The following is a 9,581-nucleotide window of genomic DNA, read 5'->3' as shown; positions in this document are numbered from 1 at the left end:
AACAAATTTATAGTTTAGGGATCTTAATGACTAAATGGGATCAAAACAGTCGCCTAAGGACAATTACATCAATCTTAAAAAACAAGGGGTGTAAAAATGACTAATATCATAAAAATTCTAAATTTGTAAAGCATAATTGAAAAAAACTTGAATTTTTTTTTTATTGTTATGCTGATAATCTCTCCCAAAATTATCACTCTAATCCATTTAATGAGTTTTATAGGGAATTCTGTTATCCTTTTTGTTTTGCAAAACAATCATAGAATTGGGTTTAAAGTTTAAATTTGGTACTTATAGTTTGGAAAAAAAAATTACACTAAATGGATTTTTAACTTTTTTTTTGTTTTTTTATATATTTTATTTCTTTTCTTTTTTATATATATACTTTTTTTTTCGTTTTTTATATATACTTTATTTATTTTAGTTTTTAATCTTATTTTTCAATAATTTGATTTTTTATTTACCTTTTGTTTTATATATTTTTTTTTTCAATTTTAGTTATTTATGGTTTTTCAAATGTTTTTATTTATTTTGATTTAAGTAAATGAACTTGAATTCAATTTAAAATATTATAACAAGTTTTTTTTTTTTTAGTATAGAGAATGAGTATTGTTTTATTTTGTTCTTTTTTTAGTCTCTAATCAAATTGAAAAATATTATCTTGAATTTGAACTATTGATATCATATATAAAATATGATTTCATTTTCAATTTATATCACACATTGAAACATTAATTCTCAATAAATAAGCTGTTTGTTGGTTTTTTTTTTTTAATTTTCATTTTTTTCGTAACATAAATATAATAGCACTAAAGAACAAAAAAATAATATAACATCCCAAAAATCGAGGTAAAATTTTTATTTTTCTGAACCAAACCATAACCATAAATGTTTACAACACTTAGTTTCCAAAGTCAAAATCACAAATCATATTGTCCCAAAATCAAATCTCATAAAAACTGAAAGATGTGAATGATCAAGCTTTCGCCTTGCCATGATTATCTGAAGTATCTGAAACATAAATCTTAAATTATAAGCCAAATCTTTGTCAGTTCTCCCAAATACCGCACATAACTAACAAAGATACAAAATACATATTGGGTCCATAGTCTCCCGACTAGATTACCTTGGCTCACAACCTCCCGGTTGGATTACCACTCTGGCCCACAATCTCCCGAGTGGATTGTCACTCTGGATCACAATCTCTTAATTGGATTGTCACTGGTCTACAATCTCCCGATTGGATTTCCCAAGTTTGTTGGCTAATAACACAAAGTAGTACAACCTCAACCCACATATACTATTGTAACGTCCCAAAATTCAAGACTAAAAATTTCTTTTAATTAAAACATTACGTTAAGCAAATTCATCATTTCAAAACATAAACAAAGTATTAGTTTCCAAAATACATATTCGTTATCAGAGTAAACATTCCCAGGCTATCTAAACTATGGTGTATGCCATGCGATCACCCCAAGCTCTTCCCTCCGCTACCGGAAGTACCTGAAAACAAAACTGAAAACCGTAAGCACGAAGCTTAGTGAGTTCCCCACCCTACCACATACCATGCATAACCACATACTGCACATACCGGGCCACGCCCGCTATCCTGGGCCTCGCCCCTACCTCGGGCCTCGCCCGCTACAACGGCCCCGCCGCCCCAGGCCCCGCCTGGCTTCGAGCCCCGCTCGGATACAGATTTGTTTCACTTAGGCCTCACCTGTCACAGGGCCCCGCCCACTAACATATAATAGCACATACACATATCACATATCATCACATAAGCTAAACATATACTACGGCTCTTGTTCTAAGGCCTCGCCTATCTCTGGGCCCCGCCCTTGTCCTGCTACTGATGAGCCATGGAACCCCGTCCATACTCCTGATGATACTGAGGTACGGGCCCAGCCCACCCTCACTCCTTCCCTAACTTGGGCCTCGCCCCTGCTCTGCTGCTACTGAGATGTGGAACACCATCCACACTCTGCTATTGGTGAGATACGGGACCTCGCCCACTCTCACCTCCCAACCAGGCACATACAAGTATCACACAGACAACAAGTATAAACCACCACATAAAACATTCATTGGGCACCCGCCCTTTATCATTGGACCTCGTCCCGAATATCATACTAGCATACTGTGCCTAGGGCTAACCCCCGGGTCTTCTATTCATAACTACATGGGCCGACATTGTGGCCGTAGACCCACTCATACAATGGGAAACTCACCTGATACAGCTGAACTGCTGCTGCTAATTCCTTTGACCGCTACCTGACCACTGACTCTGGACTGCTGCTCCACTAGCTCCCCGAGCTACCAATATCAACATAACACTTAGTCTAACTGACCTTCAAAGGTCAACTAAGTCAACTCTTGTTAAAGTCAAAGTCCTGGTCAAAGTCAATCTTCTAGGTCAACCCTACTCGCCGAGTCCACTTACTTACTCGCCGAGTTCTTATGCTCAAAGTCCTTCCAATCGCGACTTGACTTGCCGAGTCAGCCCCTGACTCGCCGAGTCTAAAGATTCCCGAATCCTGTCCTGACCAACTCACTGAGTCCTTGCTCGACTCGCTGACTTGAGTCTTAACTCGAAGGGTTTGGGACTACGCGACCTGACTCGCCGAGCACACGCCAATCTTCATCCAACTCGTCGAGTTGTTCATCCAACTCGCCGAGTTCATGCTCATCTTCATCCGACTCGACGAGCTATTCATCCCACTCGTCGAGTTCCTCCTTATCTTCATGCTACTCGCCAAGTCCACTAGAAGGACTCGCCGAGTCCATTCGGATCTACTTACATGCAGAGGACTTTCTAGTCATGCATGGACTCCAAACTGTAGATCTACCCCTCCCAAGCCTATCCCCCACGTAAAGTTGCAAACTTTACGTGTAGAGAGGGAGATCTAGGCAAAAGCACCATAAACTAGGGTTTAAGGCCAAGGGGCTTCAAAATCTACTCAAGGGCTGATACTTTATGCTTCTCCAGTCCATAACACACTTGGATCCGAAGTAGCAACTCCAGATCCGGCTCCTAACTCAAAATAATATCATTATGGCTAAAGAGCCCCAACAACCACACATAAATCTAGATGCAAAAAGGGTCCAGGAACTAGTTTATACCTCCAAAAGCTCAGAAATGTCTTCCCAATCCCGGATCTACAGCCCCCTTCTTGCACTCTCAAGATTCTTCTTCTTTCTCCAAGCTTAATGCACTCTTGAAGGCAATAAATGGCTCAAATAGAGGATATGGCGGCTAGGGTTTGATATCCAGGGCTTAAGAGGCAGTAAGGAACCCTAGGAAGAAGATTAAGACGTTTATATAGGCTCCAAGTCCCGAATTTAGGGTTTTCCACACACAGACCAGACTCGCTGAGTCACCTTGGCCGACTCGCCGAGTCAGTCACTTTCTCCTCAACCCGGATCCCGCTCGGACTCGCCGAGTCGACCCCTGAACTTAGGGTTTTCTTTCCTTTCTTGGCCTTTCAAACTTTGGGTGTTACAACTCTCCCCCACTTAAATTAAACTTCGTCCTCGAAGTTTGCCATGGCCCACTGCCTGCAATCCTCCTCCAATACCCACCATTTATCCCAACACCAGCCGCCTACCTGCGCTGGTCTTCCACCTGGTCATTCTGACTAACATAAACCTCGCGGTTAAACCTCGGGTCAAACCTGACCCTAAACAACTTAGAAACAAAACTTACTCAACCGACAATCCTTCTGGTACTCACCGAGTACTGCACTGAACCCATAGGGGTTCTCCACTTCCTTCTTTGCGCGATTTCGTTGCCTCCCCAAGGCAATGCTCCATAACCAACTATTTCCTCTGCCACTGCGAAGACCCTGTCTTCACCGATTCTATTACTCCCGCTACTTCCAGTACGGGTCATTATCGCCAGTATCCACTGGGCATTTCTTTCTACTACAATTTGGTGTCGAGCACCACACGATCAGCTAACTGAATTCCACCATACGCTGCATACTCGCACTGCCACTGACTGGCAATTCTGCTATTCCTCATCTGACTTCCTGATGAACTGAGACCACCCTGGTCCCTACCAACCTATCAGTACCTGGATTACCGGCTCCCACCGGTCGCTGACCCAACACAACCCTAGCCGCTCCCAGCGACTTTCTAAGGAACTTCAACCACCTATAACTGCTCAATCTATAATGCCATTAAGGCGCTACAATCCTGGGGTCCTCGATCCCCTATCTTGACACTAAGGTTCGTACCAGGTCCCACCTGTGCTGCTAAAACTCACGGGCCTCGCCCACGGGTCCCACCCGCATCTATCCTTCTATTCCCACTAGTCTAATCACTCTCGCTCGGCCCTCGCCCATGGGTCTCACCCAACCATACTACTGAGCAACCCTGCTCCCAGGTCTCATCTACACTACTAATCTCATACGGGCCTCGCCCACGGGTCTCACCCAACTATATCCTGGAGCGGTCTCTCCCAAGGTCTCACCTCTCTAGGGCTATACAGGCAAACTCCATATCATTCTCTTCCACTACCCATTCCTGATCCCTATCTGATCACTAGGAGATAAGGGCCTCGCCCCAACTCTGCTAACAAAACTACTAAGGAATGCTACGGCTTACCCGTAGTCTTACATCACCATCCATTGCTGACTGCTAGAACGAAGGCACCCATGTGCCATTAGCTCTCAAGATCCTCCTTCCTACTCCCTCGAGTCCTACGGGCGATCCACAACCTGAATTCTCAACCATAAACTAACCATTACAATCACACGCACTAGCTGATGGGGAGTTTCTCAAACTCCCAACCCTGAAATCCTCAATCCATGAAACGCTGAACTACTTCTCTTCCTTCTCGGAGGTTACGTACTCATTCTAGGTCTGCGTGCTCCTCTCTGGGCACACCCGAAGGATTCTCCCCCACTTCGATCCTGTTTACCCCTTGCTGCTCAATACTCAAAAGAGATCTCGATCTTTGCTACCATCCCATAACCCATCTACTGAGGAACCTAAGCCCACCATAGCTAGGGATTTAGCCAATCCATCACAATCGATGTACCACTCCGAACTTAGCGAGACGTACCAAATCTCTCCCAAGCATGCTACAGTTACTGCATCCTTCGAAACCTTCTTCAATAGAGCACATCCCCTAACTACCATACAAATATCCAAGGTATGTAGATGGCATATAACTCGATCACAATCAACCATTCAAAATAAAATACTTCTACCGATAATGATGCAGAACCATAACAATAAAATCATGCACAAATAAAAGAACTGAAAATGGGAAATTGCATACCTGCAACATCCGGCATTGCTCGCGTCTCCAAGGTCGTCATCTGAAAAGCCCTGCTCCCTGCCGCAGGTGCCTCTACCCGGCCCTGACGGCCATCCGTGATCCTCAAAGTTGCAGGGGCGGGTGCCATCACCCGCCCTGCTGAAGACAAACTGGGACACTGGGCCTTCTTGTGGCCCCGCTGGTTGCAGTGAAAACATATCAAGTCTGATCCCTGCGCGGCGGTAACAGTACAATCCCTGCTGAAATGACCAGTCCGACCGCACTTGAAACAGCCAGACTCACCACCGCTACCACTCCTGCACGCACCCCCGTGCGCCCTGCCACACTTTCCGCACCGACTACGGTCCTGATGATCCCTCGATCTCGAATCCGATCCCTTGGGCCTTTTGCCCGAACCCGCAGCTACCTGAACCTCATCCGGCTTCCTCTTCCGGATTTGCTCCAAATCAATTTCCCTTTCTCTAGCCCGAGAAATCATATCTTCCAGCGTCTTACAGCTGGATCTGCTCACGAACTCCCTGATGTTATCCCTCAACATTTCATGGTACCGAGCCTTCTTCATCTCCTCATCTGCGACATACTGCAACACAAAAAGAGCCCTCTCCCTGAACTTGGCGGTGATCTCCGCCACAGTCTCAGTAGTCTGCGTCAAATCCTGAAACTCTCGTGCCAGCTGCTGCACCTTAATAATCGGCGAAAACTCCGCCCTGAACCTGGCCGAGAAATCACTCCAATTCATCGCGTCCAACGCGGCATCATCCCCCAAAGCATGACCAATCTCCTCCCACCAATCCCTCGCTCTGTCCTTCAGAAGACAGGAGGCGAGTCTAACCTTGTCCCCCTCGGGACACTTGCTCGTACGAAAAGCGTTGGCAACATTAGCCAACCATCTGCTGCTAGCAATGGGGTCCCTAGCCCCATGATAATCTGGTGCCCCGCAAGCCCTGAACTCTCGAAATGTCAAGGTACGCGCTCCCAACAACGCCATCATCTCAGTACGGAAGGCTCCCAGCCTCTCATCCAAGATCTCCAGTATACCCTCCTTGACCGTGCCAAAGATCACAGGAGTCTGAGCTAGGATACTACGCGTAACCTCAGCTGATATCAAATCTCTCATCCGCTCCTCGAGCTGCTCGACCCCTAAACCCGAGCCTGATCCCTCTCCGGCGCCTGATCCGCCCGCTGGTCTCTCTCGCAACGTCACCATGCTGAAACATATAACACAACCACTATCAGAAAACTCATCACTGCTGCGAGACCAAACACGCCCCCTACTAGGTTCCCGGTCTTGTCTTGGCCCTTCCCGAATCAAGTACGGATCCTCTGCTTTCAGTAGTACGGGCCCATACTACCTTCCACATCTATCCGTACTTTCCTCAGGAATTGCTTTGACTCCACCAGGTCCCTTATCCACTACTACTGCTCCCAACACTATCTCATCCTAGGCTTACCCTAGGGAAACCTCTGACTCAACTCAAACAGTCCTCAGCTGCTGAAGGTCTCCTTGTGATGCCAATTAGCCATCACCTGGATACCATCACATGTGACGAGGCTCAGATAATCCTTCAAGTAAAAGACTCGTCCCTACAACGGTTGGACTCAAACAAGAGCTGCGCAATAGGGCCAAATCCAGCACTCTGAGATTATTCAACCCTGATCACATGTGACGTGACGTATCCACCTAATGGCTAACTCCCATCACTCAAAATCCCACAATGCACAAAGCAAGTAGCATTCGGACAAGGGGAAAATCTAACCACAACATACTCAAACAATCATATCCAAACAGCAAGAATCTGAACTAACATGCAACACAAACTCATAAACTCAGGCATAACCTAAACAGGCTATCCTACTACTGTCTAATCAGCACTATCATGCAGCTCAAACACATATAATAGGCGCATAAGCCATCATTCCTAGATCCTTAGTCCTAATCTAGCATACTGTTCTATCAACTGATAATCATAACATAAACTTGTATGGGTATTTTGGGGTACATACTTGAGCTCGGCTGATTGCATGCACCACACCCCTTTTTCTCTTTTCAAAATTTTTCTCTTTCTGAATTCTTTTTGCTTTTCTAAGACTGTGCTTCGTTCAAAAATTCATTTTACAAAACTGTCTTTTCATTTTTGGAAACTTTTTATCCGACCCCTCGGTTTGAGTTCAAGCACACCCGAGAGTATGCCCGAATCCCTCAAAGCAAGGCTCTGATACCAACTTGTAACGTCCCAAAATTCAAGACTAAAAATTTCTTTTAATTAAAACATTACGTTAAGCAAATTCATCATTTCAAAACATAAACAAAGTATTAGTTTCCAAAATACATATTCGTTATCAGAGTAAACATTCCCAGCTTGTCTAAACTATGGTGTGTGCCATGCGATCACCCCGAGCTCTTCCCTCCGCTACCGGAAGTACCTAAAAAAAAACTAAAAACCGTAAGCACGAAGCTTAGTGAGTTCCCCACCCTACCACATACCATGCATAACCACATACTGCACATACCGGGCCACGCCCGCTATCATACTAGCATACTGTGCCTAGGGCTAACCCCCAGGTCTTCTATTCATAACTACATGGGTCGGCATTGTGGCCGTAGACCCATTCATACAAAGGGAAACTCACCTGATACTGCTGAACTGCTGCTGCTAATTCCTTTGACCGCTACCTGACCACTGACTCTGGACTGCTGCTCCACTAGCTCCCCGAGCTACCAATATCAACATAACACTTAGTCTAACTGACCTTCAAAGGTCAACTAAGTCAACTCTTGTTAAAGTCAAAGTCCTGGTCAAAGTCAATCTTCTAGGTCAACCCTACTCGCCGAGTCCACTTACTTACTCGCCGAGTTCTTATGCTCAAAGTCCTTCCAATCGCGACTTGACTTGCCGAGTCAGCCCCTGACTCGCCGAGTCTAAAGATTCCCGAATCCTGTCCTGACCAACTCACTGAGTCCTTGCTCGACTCGCTGACTTGAGTCTTAACTCGAAGGGTTTGGGACTACGCGACCTGACTCGCCGAGCACACGCCAATCTTCATCCAACTCGCCGAGTTGTTCATCCAACTCGCCGAGTTCATGCCCATCTTCATCCGACTCGACGGGCTGTTCATCCCACTCATCGAGTTCCTCCTTATCTTTATGCTACTCGCCGAGTCCACTAGAAGGACTCGCCGAGTCCATTCGGATCTACTTACATGCATAGGACTTTCTAGTCATGCACGGACTCCAAACTGTAGATCTACCCCTCCCAAGCCTATCCCCCACATAAAGTTGCAAACTTTACGTGTAGAGAGGGAGATCTAGGAAAACAGCACCATAAACTAGGGTTTAAGGCCAAGGGGCTTCAAAATCGACTCAAGGGCTAATACTTTATGCTTCTCCAGTCCATAACACACTTGGATCTAAAGTAGCAACTCCAGATCCGGCTCCTAACTCAAAATAATATCATTATGGCTAAAGAGCCCCAACAACCACACATAAATCTAGATGCAAAAAGGGTCCAGGAACTAGTTTATACCTCCAAAAGCTCAGAAATGTCTTCCCAATCCCGGATCTACAGCCCCCTTCTTGCACTCTCAAGATTCTTCTTCTTTCTCCAAGCTTAATGCACTCTTGAAGGCAATAAATGGCTCAAATAGAGGATATGGCGGCTAGGGTTTGATATCCAGGGCTTAAGAGGCAGTAAGGAACCCTAGGAAGAAGATTAAGACGTTTATATAGGCTCCAAGTCCCGAATTTAGGGTTTTCCACGTACAGACTAGACTTACCTAGTCACCTTGGCCGACTCGCCGAGTCGGTCACTTACTCCTCAACCCAGATCCCGCTCGGACTCGCCGAGTCCCTCCTTGGACTCGCCGAGTTGACCCCTAAACTTAGGGTTTTCTTTCCTTTCTTGGCCTTCAAAACTTTGGGTGTTACAACTATGTTGACATATGTAACAAATAAACATATATGGAGAACTAACAGATCACTACAACATAGAAGTATCCTATATACCAGAATATATAAGTGAATGAGCCGACATTGGTGCCTTCGACCCACAAGTACAATGAGGAAAATCACCTCACAATCTGAAAAGATAGCAGAAAACAGCGTTACTCCAAATGCCAGCTCTACAGGTCACCTATACAACAAACAATGAAATAAACTCAAACTACAACTTGAAATACCCAAAATGCATCTAGGTCAAACTTGGTGAAACCTAGGTCAAAGGTCAAAGTTAGAAAGTCAAAAAGCCAAGTAAAGTCAAACTAACTGAGTACGCCCCGCATACTTAGTGACTACGTT

Source organism: Lactuca serriola, chromosome 1, assembly GCF_051521515.1.
Source record: "Lactuca serriola cultivar US96UC23 chromosome 1, Lser_US96UC23_V15, whole genome shotgun sequence".
In the NCBI taxonomy this organism is placed as follows: Eukaryota; Viridiplantae; Streptophyta; class Magnoliopsida; order Asterales; family Asteraceae; genus Lactuca; species Lactuca serriola.
This window is presented reverse-complemented; position numbering follows the sequence as displayed.